The sequence below is a fragment of the Myxocyprinus asiaticus genome, chromosome 20 (assembly GCF_019703515.2).
Source record: "Myxocyprinus asiaticus isolate MX2 ecotype Aquarium Trade chromosome 20, UBuf_Myxa_2, whole genome shotgun sequence".
NCBI classification, from domain to species: domain Eukaryota; kingdom Metazoa; phylum Chordata; class Actinopteri; order Cypriniformes; family Catostomidae; genus Myxocyprinus; species Myxocyprinus asiaticus.
The window spans coordinates 11,046,078-11,066,700 of record NC_059363.1 but is presented as its reverse complement, the minus strand read 5'-3'; the positions used below and the strand labels follow the sequence as shown (position 1 = coordinate 11,066,700).

The 20,623-nt window shown below is 39.2% G+C and overlaps 1 pseudogene; it reads left to right on the top strand.

The window, feature by feature from the left end:
- Positions 1–20,623, top strand: part of LOC127411569 (aarF domain-containing protein kinase 1-like) — a 195,830-nt pseudogene that overhangs the window by 115,445 nt on the left and 59,762 nt on the right.

Below are 20,623 nucleotides of genomic sequence, written 5' to 3'. Positions count from 1 at the left end.
CTTTTAAGTTGGTTTTAGAGGTTCGGAAAATGAAAGTGATCGTGGTATTAGCAAGTGTACCACGTGGCCACTCAATGGGGTTTTGCTAAAGAGATGCTCTCCATTGAAACAGGTTGAAAAAGCAGAGCAGCCTGCTTGCTTAAAAAGACACTTTATTTTTAAATTGCAGCACCGTAGGGGGTTAGCCGAGACAGGGGGAAACAGAGCTGGAGGCTGCCAGAGGAAATGAGTGTGCTCTCTGGAAGGGCATCAGAGCAGCGGTACCTGAACACTATGGAGAGCATATTTTCTCTGCCTTAAACTGCACCCACTGTCATGCTTTTGCATGCAAGTAAACGAGTGAGTGCTTTATATTCTAAGAAACTAAGCAGAAATGCTTTTAAAATCTACTGTATGTTTTAGAATATATCTTCATCTATGTATTCATAAAGGGGTGTCCGTGAAGGAGTGTGAGTCTACAATAGGGGGTTGTGTAGCATACTGGTCACAGATTTTGGCGTGAAACTGAAAGGGTGTAGGTTCAAATCCCACAATAGGTAATGTTTAATCTTTGTCTCCATTGTGCCCTTGAACACTTCAGGTTGTTTGGAGGGTATTGTTTTTGTGATAAGTGTACTGTAAGTTGCTCTGTATGAAAGTGGCTGCTATAAAATAAATGATTAATCAGCCAGCTTTTACAGTATATAGGTGTAGTACATCCATTATCCATTTTCATGTGTTTATCAATGAATCCATTCAAATAACAAACTGGACGCATGCTAATTTTATAAACTCTATTAAATTTCAGCTTGTTGGTACGAAATCCTGGCAAATAGGGAATTACCCTTCGGGAAATTAGCTCTGTGAAATTCCAATCAGTGTTAGATTTCATACTGTCATTGGATTTTGTGGCTCCCAAAGCATATGTTGACAAATGTTGTTAGAACCAGAAATTGTGTTACCACCAGAGCTGTTTGATGTTTTTGTAAATTAAAAGTGGATTTTCTATAATGTCATTTAGTGCAAAGACATCATAATATAGTGTGTTTTTTCTCACTGTGATGTCATTTCATGTTATGACATTGTAATGCGATGCAGTATTTCCTTATGATGTTATTTAATCGAATAACGTTATAATGTGCTGTTTTCCCTTTAGGGTGCAACAGTGCCAACCATGGCTGGGTCTAAGGGGTATTTTTCTCATTCACTTCTTCCATAGTGATTTCATGAAATCCTTCATAAAAGAGTTCTAAGCTATTAGCCAAACCAACCAGCTCTGAGGTGAATCACAACATTTCAAACTTTGATTAGAAGCAAAAAATTATTTGAAAATCAGACAAAAAGACAACAAAGACTGTGTACTTAATGTCTTTAATGAGGGAATGAACTACAATCCCATGAAGTATTGTGAATGACATGTTCTAATTAAAAACAATAGAAACATATAAAACTAATGATTTAAAGTTGTTGATTATAAGTACAAAAACAATATATTTCGAATTTATAGCCAAATGTTACATATGTTTTCAGTTATTTGCAAATACAGTACATAAGCAAGTTGAGAGAGGGTGGTCTCTACTGTTGTTTTCCATTACTCCCTAATTGGTGGATCATTTCCCTTCAGCATCATGGGTAGTGTAGTTCTTCACCAGGAATTTCACTATTTAATTATTTTTAAATTAGAAATTATGCAGATTGATGGCTTCAACAGAAGCATGTGCCATTGAATAACAACCTCCAAGCTCACTGTAGGTCTGTATTTAAAGGTTTATAAATTATCTTTAAAAATCAATTCGCCTATGGAGAAAATGAATGGGATGTTTACTTCCTGAACCAGACTGTTGCGCCCAATTACTGTATGATGTTGTTTAATGTAATAACATCATAATGTGATGTTTGTTGTCCTTACTGTGCAGACATTTAACATAGTGACATCATTATATGATGTTGTTGTCCTTACAGTGTTGTTGTTGTTAAATTTAATGACATAATAAATCAATACCATGTTTTTGACTATGATGTTATTTAATGAGAAGACATCATAATGTATTGTCATTTTCTTACATTGATATCATTTAAGGCATTTAATGGCATCATAATGGTTATATTTCTAACAGAATTTCAAATAAAATGACATTGGCTTTTAAGTTATCTAGGGGCTGTGTTAGGATATTTTGTCCTCCTGACAACTTTGTATTCTGGCCCCCATTACATCCAGTGTGTAATGGGGGCCAGTGTGAGTGTGTGTATATATATATATATATATATATATATATATATATATATATATATATATATATATATATATATATATTAAGAGTATGCAGCAAAGCCATTATCTGTATCTGTATTTGTATCTGTTCTTATGACAAAATTATCTGTATTCAGATAGAACCAGGTGTGGGTGGGACTTAAACCAGAACTGCATCAAAAACTAATTGAAATGGCCGTTTAATAAATGTTACTCTTACATTTATAGTTCCTATTAATAAAATATGCCTTGTATATGCCTTTTCATAATAATAGCCTAGTAATAATAATAATAATAATTACAATAATAATAATAATAATAAATTATTATTATTATTATTATTATTATACAATTATTAATTAAATTATTATTTTCTTCTACTTTTTTTCCTTACCAGATTAAGCTGAATTTGTAGACTACATTAACTGTGAAATATGTTGTAAACTGTGGTTTCTCCTGGTATTTCAGATATTAATATCTGCATGAAACAGAATTTCCATTTGTCTGTTCATGTATAGCAACATTATTCTCGAGGCAGGAGGTGTCAACAAAATAATAAATACAAATTCAAACATTAAAATAAATTAAAATAAATCAATAGCCTACAAACAGTTGAAAGTTCCGTAAGTCTGTCTGGAATTTTTATGATAGGACACCATAATTTAGTTACATAATAATAATAAAAATAATTATAATTATAATGTTACATTTATATAGCGCCTTTCCAGAGCTCAAGAACACATAACATTTTCAAATTTAGCACAGTTTAAAGAAGAAGAAGAAAAAAAAGACGGAGCATGTTTCAGTTTCTTTGTTTTACATAAGCAGGAATATTCTGAATAGATAAATACTCTATAGAGCATTTAAACCTTTATGGAGCATTTTTTTATTTTTTCAGAATAAAGTCTTAACCAGATAATTTCCTTAATCGCTGATGTGGATATATAGTACATGTGGTCAACTTTAAAAGATGGATAGACAACCTCTGACATGAAATCATCACTTCAGGTCAGGAATTTAACATCACACTCAGGTTTAGGCTATAAATAAATACATGAGAATCACGTGTGAATTGTGTGATACATTAACAATACATTTCAAGAAGTGGAAAGTGTACATGTCGTATCTTAAAGAGGCCCTATTATGCTTTTTGGGATTTTACCTTTCCTTTAGTGTGTAATATAGCTGTTTGTGCATGTAAAAGGTCTGTAAAGTTACAAAGCACAAAGTCCATGCAAAAGGAAGTTATTCTCTCCCACAGACAAGACTGCTCAAGAACTACAAGAAATGGCTGGATTGTAGTCCAGCCATTTCTTCCGTAAAGTATTTATCTGTGTCACTATGAAACACATTTGCATAATGCTTGCCTAAGGGCTACTTTGGCCCGCCCTCAAACAAAGGTAGTTATAGCAGAGGCCAGGATTGGGTTAGTATTGTCACTATGTCGAGAAGATGCTGTTTTCTTCACTGCGAAAGCAAAATCTCTTTGTTTAGACTTCCAAAGTCAGACGAATTGAAGAATCAGTGTTTTTTGGGGTTTTTTTTTTTACCACAATTCCTCAGCAGTACAATCACAACCAATGCCAGATTTTCAAGATGGTTACTCCTGAAAGATGGTGCAGTTCCCAATTTGTTGGGACAATCTGGCACTTCAGAATCACAACTTGTAAGTATGCTTGATTATTTGTGGATTTATCTGCTACCAAGAGGTCAAATGCAGAGTTTTGTGTTGTAGCTACGGTGTACACCCTGTGCACAGCTGTAGGCCTCTGCTAACCTGTTAGCTAATGTTATTGTGTTGAAATAGTTTTGCTAATCAGCTGCGGGCCCACTTTTACCTACAATTGTGTAGAATTATGCAGATTGTTTGTCGTTCTTACTATCATGAATAGTGATCAAGTGTGGATGGATTTATTTTTGTCCACGGTAGTGCTCGGCTAACTTGCTATGTAATGTTATTGTTTTGGTAAGGGTTTACAATTCAGCTGCGGGCCAGCTTTTACCAAAAACTGTGTAACAAAATGGTCGATCTCAAGAGTCTTATATAATTATATAATTACAAGCTGTCATGTTACGGCCGCTATCCATGGTAGTCCTCGGCTAACTTGCGCACTAACAGGGAGTAAGCCTCTGTTCTCCGTTCATAGCTCTGACGATAAAAGTTCAGCTACTCCCATTCCAGCAAAAGATGACTAACTTAGATGTACTATGTGTCTTTTACTTGAAGCTTTGTTAGGTTCAGAATAATCAACAGTGTACTTGTAAGAAAGCTACAAAAGTAAAACTTACCACTGTGTCCTGCTCAAGTCGTGTTTGAGAAGGTGGTTTGGGTCGATCAACTTATTCTAAATTTCATTATTAGACTCGGGCTAGAGCTGGTACGGCAAAAACCGACGCCACTGTTACCATAGCTACAATAGTGTTTACAACTGTTAAGGAAGCCTGAAACTCAGTTATGGTAAGGGGCGTTATATTTCCAAACTCGGTTGACCAATCACAACAGACTGGGCCAGCTGACCAATCAGAGCAGACTGGACTTTTCAGAAAGGGGGGCTTTAAAGAGACACAATGTTGTGAAGGAAGCAATGTAAAAGACTGGTAGAGAGCATGCCATGATGCCTGAAAACTTTGATTGAAAATCAGGGATATTCCACCAAAAATATTGATTTCTGAACTCTTCCTAAGTTAAAACATTAGTATTGTGTTGTTTAAAAATGAATATGAACTTGTTTTCTTTGCATTATTCGAGGTCTGAAAACACTGCATCTTTTTTGTTATTATGATCAGTTGTTATTTTCTGCAAATAAATGCTCTAAATGACAATATTGTTATTTGGAATTTGGGAGAAATGTTGTCAGTTCTTTATAGAATAAAACAAACATGTTCATTTTACTCAAACACATACCTATAAATAGTAAATCCAGAGAAACTGATAATTTTGCAGTGGTCTATTATTTTTTTCAGAGTTGAATACATATATATATATCCATATAAGTTCATTAAAATATCTTAAAGCATAAAGGAACATATACATTTTAGAATGTTATTTTAGTGAGTTGGAACTATGTTTCAAATGATAATTTTGTTTTTTATGTTTTAAATGTTGATTTAAGTCATATCTAAAAGGCAAACAAAACCAGATTTTCCCCCTACAAGAGCATTAAAATAGAACAGATTTTATACAGGTGAAAAACTGATAGCTTGGTCCATAATTTATAGAGGTCCAAGCTTTGGCTTGGTTTTTGAACCCAAGTGCAGAAATCTTTATTATAAAGAAAATCCAGAGCAAAAAGTTGAAAAGATAAAATGTTATAATAAAAACGTATCCTTCCCCTTTGATAGTTTTAAAATGAATCTATAAAATTTATTTCAAATCATACATAGCTAAGTATGGTCACGTAACTAAGTTGGTGATGCTACAGCAATGGCACATTGGTGTTTTCTCATCTTTTCCTTGTCAGCACTATTTAGAATGTCTGGTCTTTAAACCACTGAATTTCTTAAGGGGGATCCCACACACCTGATCATCTTTTATTATCAAGTAAGAGCAGTCTTCAGTTTAGCCAACCAGTGCAAAGTGGCCATTTATCACAAAATCATTCAAGAAAAGACACAGGGGTTCTGCTGGGCCCCTTCTCAGACCAGGGCCCTTAGAATAGTCCTAACCCCTTGCTCCCTTGATTGTGTCCACCATTGTGAACTAGCACTGTAACTTCTCTCACTTACCTTAAAGAAGTCAGGATCGGCCAGTTCTTCTGGGGTCACCTACCTTAATTTGTCATTCATGATAACAAAAATGGCCCATTGTCCTGTGCGTTTCTCTCTCTCTCTCACTGTTTCTCTCTTTCATATAGAGGTCACAGGTTTATAATTTCTGACAGAGACTACAATTTTACCCTATTTCCATGTGACAGCAACAGGCTTTGAGGATGTGATTGCTGACTCACATAATATGCTGTATGCAGAGTCAAATATTTATTACATTTGTCATCTGTTTAAAATCTCAGACACTTCAGCTGTATCATTCCCTGGCTTTCCTTGGGAAATTCATTTATAATATTTTCACAACACGTAATATGTTAGTCCCAGATGTGACCAGAATTAGTGGTAATGATTAAAGTCAACGCAATATTAGGCACAGACAGTTCTGCCCTCTATAAGCTCAACTGCTCCCCCCAGCAGTTCTCATTAGCTGCTGGCCAGCCCTTACAATGCTCACAAAAGTAAATAAAGCAAACACAGTGTAGCCAAGCGCTTTATCAGGGCTGAAGACTGGCTCTGGTATTAGCCAATGATGATGAGAGTTATTAGACAGCTGATAAGATAGATACAGAACATAATAAATGATGGAGTCTACCTCTGAAAATGGATACAATTATTAACTGGCTTTGGCATCTGCGTGCTTCTGTGTGGGAGCTGGCATGTAAGTAATCAAAAGATTGATGATGGTCGGAATAGACTTTTCTCTCTGTGTTCTGCCAACGTGCCCGGAATGTCGAAACGTTTAATTATTTGTTTTACTATCCAGATCCAATTAAGTCTAAAAAAAAAGTTGAGTTTAGAGGATAGTTCAGACAAAAATGAAAGTAAATTACTCACCCTCAAGTTGTTCCAAACCCATATGATTTTATTTCTCCCGTGGAACACAAAAAGTGATATTAGGAAGAAGGTTAGGGACAGATAGCCACTTTTTCCCTGATAGTAACTTTTTACATACAATGAAAGTGAATGGTGACTGAGGCTGTCATTCTGCGTAACATCTCCTTTTGTGTTCCATGGGGAAAAGCACAGGTTTGGAACAACATGATGGTGAGTAGTAGGCATGTAACGATACACACATTTCACGATACAATGCATAGCCTCACGATACGATACAATATGATACGAGCACCCACAAATGTTTCACTCAAACTTAGTCAAGGATTCGACATAAATGTCTTTTAAGTCATAAATGCAACTGTGGCAAGGAGGAGGGTGGGGCTGGGCCGTGATGATGCATGCCCAGCCCCTAATCAGGCTAATTAAGCCCACGAGAGGGATAAAGGTGGCCGGAGGCAGCAGTTCGGGAGAGAGAGAGCTACAGGCAGCTGCCCTGTATATGTGTGTGTGTGTGTGTGTGTTATATGTCTTTTGCTTTAAGTTAATCATTAAATGATTATTTATATTGTCAAGCCAGTTCTCGCCTCCTCCTTTCCCTTTTACCCCATTACATAGGTGCTGAAACCCGGGAAGGAGGAAGGATGCACCGTAGTAGAGTCCTCGCCACTACCATCCACCCCAAAGGAGCAGCCGCGGCCATCCGCCGGGGGACTGAGGAGCCCGGCTGCCTGAATGCGGAGGAACGACTGCCGACCGCGAGGGGAGGAGGGGCCGCTGCCGGGGTGCTAAAACGCAGCGGGGTCAAAGATAAGACCACCATCCGCGAGCAGGGAGGGGCTCGCTGCCGACCGCCTGGAGTGGGAGAACTGCTGCCAGGGGCGGAGGAGACCCCTACCATCCACCAAAACACGGCGGGGTGTTCCGTCCACCAGGGGCCGGAGAAGTGCCTCCGATCCACCTGGGGAGGAGCGGCTGTCATCCACTAGAGGGTGGAGGAGTGACCGAGGACCAGGCTACGGCGTATCAGAGAACTGCCGAGTACGTTTTTTTTCTCTCTCTCCTCTCTCTCTCCCACTGTCACTTTTTGTGTTGTTTTTCCCTCCCCTTGTCTCCCTCCCAGGTCCAAGAAGGCGGAGAAGACCTGCCGGCAGAGGCAAAGGAGGGAGGAGTGTGGCAAGGAGGAGGGCGGGGCCGGGCCGTGATGACACACGCCTGGCCCCTAATCAGGCTAATTAAGCCCATGAGAGGGATAAAGTCGGCCGGAGGTGGTAGTTCGGGAGAGAGAGAGCTACAGGCTGCTGCCCTGTATGCGTGTGTATGTGTGTCTTTTGCTTTAAGTTAATCATTAAATGATTATTTATATTGTCAAGCCGGTTCTCGCCTCCTCCTTTCCCTTTTACTCCGTTACAGCCACAAAAGTGTCTGACACTGGCAACATAAAGCAGAGCTCAAAGTAACTTACAGAACTGCATTTATTTTGTTTGATTGTTGTGAAAAACTAATATGAACTCACAATTTTCATGCTTTTCTTGAGAAAATAAGTTTGTCTATACTCAAATGATTTATATTTGTATAGCGCTTTTCACAATACACATAGTTTCAAAGCAGCTTTATAGACAATCATGCCTTGTTGTCTTGAAAGCCCCCAGTGATCAAGCTGAAGTGACTGTAGCAAGGGAAAAAACTCAAGAGGAACCTGACCTCTGGTTTTAAGAAATATGTACATAATCCAATATTATTTAGTGGCTTGAGCAAAAACCGATCGGCACACTTAATTTTTTTTGCACTCTTCCGCCTGTTTCACTTTGCATGTAAACTTTACCGGCATCATTACCAGCTTATAACACGTGTGCAAGTGTTGTTCTCAAAGCTGTATACATTTCAAAGTCAAATGCAATTATACTGTAAGTCTCATGTAATCACTGGTTTCTTACATTTTTGAATAAGCTGTTTTGTTTATAGTTATTTCTCATAACTAATGAGCATCTTGCTGAGCCCCCTCTCCGGGGAGGATACTGTTCCGCAGCTCTCAATATTGCACTGCTTGCTTTTAATTACACTATAATGTGTTTAAGTATCGTACGATACATATGGTATTGTATAGTGAGCGTCATATCGTATAGTACGATGCAATATTTTTTTACAACCCTAGTGAGTTAAGGATGACTATTCCTTTAAGGTCCTTCTGAAAGGTCTGATGATTGAATTTTTATTGTATCAATAATGGCTGTTTTGTATTCAATGACCTGTAATGCAAATAATTACTAATAGTAATGGGTCAGGACTGTCATCTAGTGATTTTATCAAGACCTTTTGCTTTATACATTTTTACCAACGGTGCGTTAAAGGGATGAATTTAGGGTCATACATTCTCTGAGTAGATGTGATGCCTGTGTGAAAAAAAATCACTAAATACAGTTAACATCAAGTGTAACTTTTATTGCATATTGCATTTTATATTGTTTCCATTATTATGCTATAAGAAATAGTTTAAGCAAAAATTTAAATTCTCTCATCATTTACTCACTCTCATGGCATCCCAGATGTGTATGACTTTCTTCTGCACAACACAAATGAAGATTATATGCCATTGCAGTCACTAGTTATGATCATGATTTCAAACTCGATTACACTTTCTAGCTCCATCTAAGGCTCTGTGCATGCATCAAGCTCTAGGAAGTGTAATCGAGCTTGAAGTCATGATCGCCGATGATACTGCAGATGTCAAGATTTATAGTGAAAAAGGAGTTACATTTTGGTCTGTTTTCCCCAAAATTCAATTGGATCACTTTTGAAGACATGGATTAAACTACTGGAGTCTTATGGATTACCTTTATGCTGCCTTTGTGCTTTTTGGAGCTTAAAAGTTGTTACAATTCATTGTATGGACCTACAGATAATCTTCTAAAAATCTGCATTTGTGTTCTGCAGAAGAAAGAAAGTCATACACATCTGGCATTAGGGTAAATGATGAGAGAATTTTCATTTTTGGGTGAACTCTCTCTTCAATTCAAATGTCTCTCTTTTTTTTTTTTTTTTTGTACTTTGATAGTTCTGTGCTTGTTATAGTAGTTTATCATTTTTATTTTGTTTAATATCTGTGCTGAGCGTACATACAGTGTATTCCTAACAAACTAATCTGTTTGGTCTCTGATTTACATGACCCTAAACCAGTCTAATTATACAGGCCTTCCTTAAGAAAACCCACTGATTAGTTCATTTTAAATATGTAGTTTGTGTAATGAACTGGCCATGGAGATGGTGTTAGGATCCATGTGCAGGAAGTTTATTAAGAACACAAGCAAACAATCCAAATCGGCAGGCAAACAGACGTAGTCGTTAAGCAGGTGGTAAAATCCGATATACCAAAAAGACAGTCCAAAAAAGCAAACAAAACAAAGGGGTATCCAAAAGACAGTAATTCCAGAAAAACAAACAATGGTCATAACATGAAAACAATCAGCAATAGCAATGGAAAAATGCTTGGTAAGGCAGGTTAACTGGTAATACTTTGCAAAGTATAAGTGAAAGTGCATGGCTATTTATACAGTGAAAACAGGAAGTGAGCAGAGAAGAAATGGGTGATGATCAGTATTCGGGAGCAGGCTCCCTCTGGTGGTTGGTAGGAGGGGTAACAACCTCGGATGTTACAGAACACCCCCCTCCCCCGAACAACTCCTGGTGTTCTTCTGCTGGGACGTCCCCTTGGCCGTGGTGCTGGACAATTAGGATGGGCATGATGAAATTCTTGGATCAGGGATGGGTCCAATATGTCCTTGGCGGCTACCCATGATCTCTCCTCTGGTCCGTAGCCCTCCCAGTCCACCAAGTATTGCATCTGGCTCCCTCGTCGTCTTGAGTTCATGATCTCTCATGATACGCTGGGGCTCCATCTACCTCCAATGGAGGTGGAGGCTCAGAATCCATGTTTCCAGAGCCAGACACCAGGTGGATGGGTTTCAGCAAGGACACATGGAAGGAAGGAGAGATGCGGTAATTAGCAAGAAGTTGTAAATGGTAAGTAACTGGGTTTATTTGACGGATAATTCTGAAAGGACCCACATACCTTGGACTGAGCTTCCTGCAGGGTAGCCACAACTTGAGATCCCTTGGGGACAACCAGACCCTCTGTCCTGGCTGATAGTTGGGATGGGGGTGCCTCTGTCGGTCAGCCAGGAAGTGTTGTGCTCGGACCGCTCGCTGAAGCCAGACATGAGCGCTGTCCCACACTCTCTCGCTTCGCCTAATCCAATGGTCCACCAATGGCAATGTAGAAGGTTCTCCTGACCAAGAGAACATCGGGGGTTGGTAGCTCAGCACACATTGGAAGGGGGTTAGACCCATAGAGGTATGAGTGAGGGAATTCTGTGCATATTCGGCCCAGGGCAGGAAGTCACTCCTCTTCTCCTGTTCATGGCTACAAAAGCTCAGAAGATATCTGCCAATCTCTTTGTTTAGATGTTCCACTTGACCGTTGGCTTGAGGGTGATAGCCAGAGGTGAGACTCACATTGATGTCCAGTTGCTTGCAGAATGCCTGCCAAACTCAGGACGTGAACTGTGGACCTCGATCGGACAAGATGTCCTCTGGTAATCCATAGACCCTAAATACTTGGTGGAACAAAGCATTAGCGGTTTCCATGGTAGTGGGTAAACCCTTGAGAGGGACAAGTCTACATGATTTAGAAAATCGATCAATTATCACCAGAATGGTAGTGTATCCGCTGGTGTTTGGCAGGTCTGTGATGAAGTCAATGGACAGGTGGGACCATGGTCTTTGTGGCATTGGCAGTGGTTGGAGCAACCCCGTGGGCTGTTCTCTGGGGTCTTAGATTGGGCACACACCTGACAAGGCTTCATAGTTAGTCACATCATGAATCAAAGATGGCCACCAGAAGTAATTATGTACCAGGGTAACAGTTCTTTGGATGCCAGGGTGTCCTGTGCTCAAGGAAGTGTGGACCCATTGGATAGTCCTCTGACGTAGAGCTTGGGGTATGTAGTGCTTGGTCGGGGGGCAGTTAGGTGGTGACTGTTCATGCTGTTGTGCTCATTGTATCTCCTACATGATGTCCCAACTAATCGGTGCTATGATGACAGATGGTGGCAGGATGGACCCAGGGTGAGGTTGGAGGTGGGGTGGATCATGTCTGCGTGCAAGTGCAACTGCCTTGCTGTTCTTGCTGCCAGGGCGGTAAGTGACTGTAAAATTGAACCTGGTGAAAAACAATGACCATCGGGCTTGATGTGGGTTCAATCTCTTGGCTGCCTTGATATTTTCAATATTCTTGTGATCGGTGATAACTTGGAACGGGTAGACTGCCCCATCTAACCAGTGACACCATTCTTCGAGTGCTGCCTTCATGGAAAGTAATTCCTTATTCCCCACATCATAGTTACGTTCTGCTGAGTTCAACTTTCTGGAGAAAAAGGCACAAGCGTAAAGCTTATATGGGGTTCCGTGATGTTGTGACAGGACCGCTCCAATTCCGCAATCTGAAGCGTCTACCTCAACGACGAAGGGAAGATTGGGGTCAGGATGTTTCAGTATCGGAGTGGTCGTGAAGCTTGACTTGAGGAAGATGAATGCCTGGTATGCGGCATCGTTCCATGGCAATCTTTTGGGCTTTCCCTTGAGCAATGACATGAGTGGTGCTGCAATGATACTGTAATTCCTAATGAAACGGTGATAGAAGTTGGCAAAGCCCAGGAACCACCGTAGTTCCTTGATTTTGGAAGGTCAAGGCCATTCGGTGACTGCCGTTACCTTAGAGACATCCATTTCTACACCTTGATGGCTGATATTGTAACCTAGGAAAGTGGTATGGGAGGTATAGAACTCACATTTTTCTGCCTTGACAAATAGTTGGTGTTCCTGGAGACATGATAAGACTGTCTTGACCTGCTGGATATGTTGTTCCATGTCTTCTGAGTAGATGAAGATGTCATCAATGTAGGCCACCACACAATGATTCAGTAAGTCTCTGAATATCTCATTAATAAAAGACTGGAAAATTGAGGGGGTATTAGCAAGTCCATACAGTATGACCAAATATTCATAGTGCCCCCTGGTGGTGATGAAAGCAGTTTTCCACTCGTCCCCTTCTCGGATCCTGATGAGGTTATAAGCATTTCTTAGATCAAGTTTGGTATAGATCATTGCCTCGGAGTTGTTCAAGGGCTGAGGGGATAAGTGGTAATGGGTAATGGTAATTTATGATGACAGAGTTCAGGCCTCGATAGTCGATACAGGGGCATAGACCTCCATCCCTCTTCTCTGCGAAAAAAAAAACCTGCAGCAGCTGGGGAGGTGCAGGGACGGATGTAACCAGAGGCAAGGGCTTCCTCAATGTAATTCTCCATGGCGAGGGTCTCGGGGCATGACAATGCATAGGCCTTGCTTCTTGGTGGAGCTGTATTGGACAGAAGTTCAATGGCACAGTCCCATGGACGATGAGGAGGAAGTTGTGTAGCTTTGATCTTACTAAACCCTTCACTGAACTCTGCATACTCCTTGGAGATCATGGTCTCCTTTTGTGATTCAGGGCTCTCAGTACTGGTGATAAGGCAAGGCATGGAAACAATGTTTATGGCAGAAACTTGACCATTGCGTGAGCTCACCTTGGTTCCAGGATATCGAGGGGTCGTGGATGGCCGGCCAGGGATGACCCAGGATAAGAGTGAGTTGATGACATATAGTGAGATGTTCTCTACATGAAAAAGTCCAATCTTGCTGGTTATAGGAACAGTCTGTTGGGTTATGCCAGTACCAATAGGAGCATTGTCAACAGTGGTGATGTTAATCGCTGGGAAGCATTGAATGGTGGGTATGTTGAGTTCTTGTACAATCTTCTGATTTATGAGATTAACAGCAGCCCCAGAATCCACTAATGCTGTAAAACATCTTACATGATCACCAATGGAGACCTCTACAGGTAACAGAAAATTACGTGAGATGGGTGATACAGTGTTTATTGTACTCACGTGCTGCCTTGACTCAGGGGAACTTTTCTTGTGTGGGCATGCAGCATTGAGATGACCTGGTGAACCACAATAAAAGCAAAGCTTTTTGTTGCGTCGACGTTGGCGTTCCTCCATAGAAACACGAGCGTAAGCAACTTGCATGGGTTCTGGTGATACAGTGGATGCCTGAGCCTGTACTGAGACTGTAGAATTAGAGGCGAAGTGAAACTGAAGCCATGAAGCATTTTGAAGCAGGTTATCCATCTTGATGGCCATGGTTATGTATTCAGAAAGAGTAGTACCTTCACCCTTGCAGATCAGTTCCATCCTGAATGTTAGGTTAAGCCCTTCACGGAAAACAGTCTTCAGAGCGACATCATTCCACCCACTCTGAGCTGCTAGTGTCAGAAAAGAACTGCATAATCCGCTGCTGATTGATGACCCTGGCGTAGGTGAAGCAGCTGAACAGAGATGTCTTGGCCGCCTGCTGGATACTCGAAGACTTCATGGATTTGTTGAACTAAGTAATGAAATGAAGCCTGGATTTGAGGATATTTATCCCAAACAGCGGCGGCCCAATCGAGAGCTTTGCTGGTAAGCAGCGACATCATAAAAGCACATTTCCTGGCATCTTGATCAAATGATTCAGGCTGATTTGAGAAATATACTTTGCATTGTCGTAAAAAACCCCAGCATTTTTCAGCAGAACCATCAAACTTATCAGGTAGAGCAAAGCTTACTGGTTTAGCATGGGGAGCTGACAGTGAGTGAATGTATTGTGTCAAACATTCGTTGGCAGCTCATAAGTTGTTCAGCTGGTCTTGGTAACCCCTTAAAACCTCACACTGGTGCGTGAATGCAGCCTGGAGCTGTGAAACTTCCGCTCGATCAATGTTAGGCGAAGTAGTCTGTAATGAACTGGCCATGGAGACGGTGTTAGGATCCATGTGCAGGAAGTTTATTAAGAACACAAGCAAACAATCAAAATCAGCAGGCAAATAGACATAGTCATTAAGCAGGTGGTAAAATCCAATATACCAAAAAGACAGTCCAACAAGGCAAACAAAACAAAGGGGTACCCAAAAGGCAGTAATTCCAGAAAAACAGGCAATGATCATAACATGAAAACAATCAACAACAGCAATGGAAAAATGCTTGGTATGGCAGGTTAACTGGCAATACTTCACAAAGTATAAGTGGAAGTGCATGGCTATTTATACAGTGAAAACAGGAAGTGAGCAGGGAAGAAATGAGTGGCGATCAGTATTCGGGAGAGGGCTCCCTCTGGTGGTTGGTAGGAGGGGTAACAACCTTGGATGTTACACTTTGGCACATTCCTAATTACTAATTGTTATTGGCCTAATATTGTTGGGTACATCAACAACAACAACAACAACAAAAAAACATTATCATCAGGCTGACATTACATGTTGAATTACAATCAATTCCTAATGCACATAAAAAAAAAAAAAGAAAAAGGTTTTGGCTACTTTCTTTGTAAATATAAACTCATAAGTACATTTAGCCAAAAGGAAGTAAACTCAGATTAAAAGGGTAACCAGTGTGTTCATTGCATGTGTGAGTGTGTGTAGTAAGAGCATCCACACAAATAACAACACAACCTCAGTCAAATGCCATCTGACTGACCCTTGTGGGTCAGGCAATACGAGGAATTATCCCTATTAGCTGCGATTCCATCACAGTGTATTGAGCTCTTTTTAAATAGCCACATGAGCCTTTGGGCTGCTGTTAGTCCTTCTCTATCATGAGGTCTCTGGAGGCCCCTGGATTTGTTTCAGCATTCATGCTGCTCTGAGAGAGAGACAGAGGGTGGTGAGTGATTTAACCCTGATGCTATTTTTTCTCGCAACATTTTCATGCTGTTCTGGAATCTTTTCTTTTCTAATGGCTGAAACTTAGCAGCAAAACACTTGACGGTATTTTCTTTGCTGAGAGTTGTGTTTTTCTGAGTCATAAATTACACTCATACAAGTATGCTCTCGTCAATGGTCTGACTGGGTCTGGCAGAGTGTATGCATGTGTTGATGTTATTTAAGTGATTATTATGAAGTATGTAATGAGGAGGTGAAGACGTACAGCTGTCACAGAGCAGAGCTAGAGCTGGAGTGAAGCCAGTTGTCAAGTGTTGCTCCATTTCAATGCCTATTAAAAACCTCAAACTCGATTATATTCCTCAGGAAGTTGAGTCCCCTCTGAGAGACACTGTTGTGAGGCCCGATAAATGATTTGGTCTGTCTCAAAGAGTCATTAATGCAATAATAAGGTGCGACATGCTGTAATCCACATGTCCTGAATCTGAACCAAACCAAATCTTCATCTGTTCGGAACCACTTGATGTTTTTATTTATTTATTTATTTATTTTTAATCTCTTTAAAAGATTTTGTTTTTAGACTTAATGTGGGATCAATTTGGGTACCTTTGCCCTTTTTGTGTGTTCTGGCAAGAGCTATAAAATATAAAAAGATACCTATAAATCAGGGTCACAAATTAATTGGGGCTCAGGGCAAAAAGCCACTGAAAATGTAAATGTTTGGCTCAGTAATGTACCAGTTTCTTATTTATAACGTGTTGCATTTCTTAATATTCTGTTCTAGCTATACACTTTATCACAAAAAAATAAAATAAAATAAAAAATAATAATAATTAATGAAATCTATAGGTAAAACCTATCAAAATATTTAGATGTTACACCAAATATGACACGCAGTATAGTTTAATGTGGTTAGAGAAAACATGCACTTAAAAAGGTAAAACTACCCCTTTAAATCAACTCCATGGGTTGACATTACTGTATATGGTATGGACACAAAGTTGCCATTTTTCACACTACAGCCAAAGTGTTTTATACTTGTCTGATTTTGTGATGTGTTACTCTCCACACACTCCTGTAAATATAGGAGAAATCATGAGATTATTAGTCTAGTTGTTGCTTAGCACATGAAAAGACATTGAGTGATATTCATGTAAATAAAGTTCTGTACCATAGGAATGTATGCAGTATTTCTTAAATACCAGAGTAAGATATAACTGAATTGGCACATTATATCAATTGTAAGCATACTTGTATGCCCAGGCAGTTAGTAAGAGATGGTGAGTGACTAGATTCGATGAACTTTTTTTCTTCTTCTTTTTTTTTTCTTTTTTTTTTTTTTACTCCTGAAGGAACCCAGTGTCTTTACAAATCTTGTCCAAAAGCTTCATCTTTGTTAAAGTCTACTGATTGATTTCCAGGACCAAGAACCTTGAGGCAATAGTTTTAAATTTGGTTACTCATTTAGCTTTTTATAATGTACATATTTCTCATTTAACACACACATTTTATCCAAACAATCACATTTCCTTGAGCCAAATTCATTGTCAAATAGACTCAAGTGTGGTTCTTTGTTGGGCATCTCAATTCAGAAGACTGCTTTCTGACTCATCTAATAAACTAAACTTTATGGTCAACTGAATTTAAGCTCCAACCAAAACCTTTCCTGTGAAAGCAACATCATTCTGAAGCAATTTGTGGTAAACACGTGTGATAAAGTGATAAGTCATTACAGCTGTCTCTTCCATATAAATCATGTGTTTTTTTCCTCACCAGCTACATTCGTGACAAGCATCAGTACATTTTGGCAATCAATTCTTTTTTTGTTTGTTTGTTTTTTTTCTTCTGTGGTGTCACACTGAGTTGCCTGCCCACATTGCAATCTGATTGGTTCAAAATCTGACTCCACATAGCTGTATTTTTAACATACTGTATGTTCTGATTGGTTGTGATTGTGTCACGTCACAAAGCAGTTTTGCGTTCAGTGTGGAAAGATCAAATAGCTTGTCTCTGGAATATTTTTGCATTGAGCCTGCTTATAACGGAAAGCAAGTGCCAGTAGAACAATGACATTCTCTGTTAGTGAGTTGCATAGTCTCTAAGCTGCAACCCTTGCAACCCTAACTGCTCAGATCCTAAAAGGAATATTCGGGGTTCGATTCAAGTTAAGCACAAATTACAGCTTTTGTTGAAAAATATTGAAAAAAAACATTTGTAAAAAAAAAAAGAAAAGCAAAAATCGCATTTACAGTAAGGCACTTACAATGAAAGTGAATGGAGCCAGTGTGTAAACATTGAAATGCAATGTTGCCATGATGACGCAACAGCTGTAAATCCTTTTAAGAGATTTTATCACACTAAAATAATATAGAACAAAGATGTTATCAAACTAGAATCATGTTAACATGTATATGTTGATGTCTAAGGGCTATACTTTTGAAACGGTGTGTATTTTTATGGACTAGCCCTGTTTACTTCCATTGTAAGTTCCTTGCTTTAACCACGATTTTTAAATAAATGAGTATAAAATATTTTTTGTAGTAATCAATATCTTGCCACAAATGCTTTTGATTGAGCTTAACTTAACGTATTGAACCCAGAATGGTTCTTTAACCAATAGGTAACCAACAAACTAAGCCCACAAAGAAAAGACTGTCAAGTGCTCCACCATCTTGCACAGTCCTCTTGACGTCGTCCACTCAAACATGATGGCGGTGACACTGCAAAATGTGACAGTGAAGAATGGAGCTTCAGCAGTCGTCTTCTGCTGCACACACATGCACAGTCTCTCTTCTCTGCTGCCGCTGTCCAACCCACCAGATAACAAATAGAAAAGACGTAATTAATTACCATAATTGAAAGACAGCATCCCTTTGAGATCAATTGTTTGCAGTGCTGGTGGCTCTTTCTCCCAGCGGTCACTGATTAATGGGATGCAGGACTGTAAATGGCCTCTCAGTAATGCTCTGTGTTGTTCTGCATTAGCAGCTTGTAATGGAGGACTTTCTTCTGCCATGGCACAGCTCCGCCGTACTCTGCCTGTCAGCCCACTTGTACTCTTTAAGTTGACGATGAGTCGTGTTTCTACATGGCGACAGTGTTTGGTGCTGACAGTACAAAAAGACTGTGCTGGCTTATCCTTTCGCTAAAAGGGACTTGTGGATAATGATACAGTGTATAATTGATATTATGATCACAGGCTTTTTCCATTTTTTTCAGCTTCTTTTATAGAGACAAGGTGCTGGAACGAGCTGTTCCCAGGCTCTGTGCATCATGTGTGCATTGCGGTTGTCAGTATTTAGGTCAAATAGAGGCGTCCTAACAGGAAATCCCAGCTGACAAGCACAGCAAAGGTAAGATATTAGAGAAGACAGCTTGTCTTAGAGTGGATGATATGCCTGCAGATTGAAACAAACACTCTTCCTACCTGACACTCAGGCCTTTATCAAAGCTCCGATAGCCACCCTGGAACTACACTCACTACCATACTCATACACAAACACTCAATGAGTCTGGACCAAACGTCATAAATGATGCCATAATGACGCGATTTCTTGCGTGAACAAGCAAGCCACTGTAAGACAAGCTTCTCTCAAAGTGCTCATGAATGCACAATGGGCTTCAACACTTTTAATAAAAAATTACTTAAATTTTAGGTTGTTTCTAAACCAAAACCTATTGTATACCTTCAGTATACTTGGAATATGATGATTTGCCACATGGACTACTTTTATGTTACCTTATGGTACTTTTTTAATCTTTAAAGTGAGGCATTATCCACTGCCATTTCATTGAAAAGACAAATTGCAGTATTTTTCAAAACATCTTTTTTTTTTTTTTTTTCATAAGAAAGAAAGTCACACAGGTTTGGAATATTCTTTTAAAAGATGTTATGAATTATCAAAAACTTTTTCAAACAATTTTCTGGAACCTGTTTGATAGCAGTGGTTATTTTTGCAATTGTGTTTGGTGTTTTTAGTGGCACTGAAATTAGACACTTGAACTTTAAAAGGATAGTTCACCTGAAAGGGTGGATTTACCCCTGTCTCTTCAGCCTATTGATAAGTTGAATATATTTACTAGCAATTGTTATACTCAAAAGTTAATCAAGCATTCTTAGTCATGTGCTTTTATTCCGGTTATGTTATAATTATGAATGTTACAGGTCATTTGTGTATTTGACCTCTGAGGTGTGACTGAGGATCTGACCCATGTCAGGAATGCAGTTAACAATGTTTCTAATTTAGCCCAGCCCCCAGAGAAAAGAGATACATGTGAGATGTAACTATTTCATTGATCACTTATTCAGTTTATGTAAGTGTTTTATTGTGTTTACATTTTCGTCATTAATTGCTGACACAAAGACATTCTTAGCATTCATCACTAAAAGTATATTTCTGCCTAACTTTGCATTGTTGAATTTGGACATATTGTTCTAATGTCAGATTTGTTCCAAGCTGGATAAAGCCTGTGTACCAGTGAAGTTCTCAGCCTTGGGAGAAATGCTGTGTTCTGTCTAATGATGTCATTACAGGTATTGTTTGTAGTTTTGAGAATCATATGACTAAGTCAGAGGAACTGGATGCCAATTTATCTAAAGAGAAGACTCACCTCTGACCTATTTCTGCTTACCTACTTGACTTAGTGTTTTAAAAATATAATATTTGAATGATTTTATTCACATAGTTGAACAGAATGTCATGTTTGTAAGATTTTTTTTATACTGTTCATCAGAACTCTGTACTTGTAAGAGTCAGTTAATTTGCATATGTCTATAATTACTGTTGTTTCTGTAATCTAAGTTAGAGGTTAGATTCTAAACTCATTTTCTCTTTCTGTTGGAAATGTGGAGAACTTTGTCTTCAATAAACTCTCTCTCAATTGATTGAAACTTCAACTTTGACTCATACTCATTATTGAACATGCTGGTGCCTTTACTGGGTATAACTGTATGTCCTTACACACCCAAAAATGATGTTTTTTTATTTTTATTTTGTTAT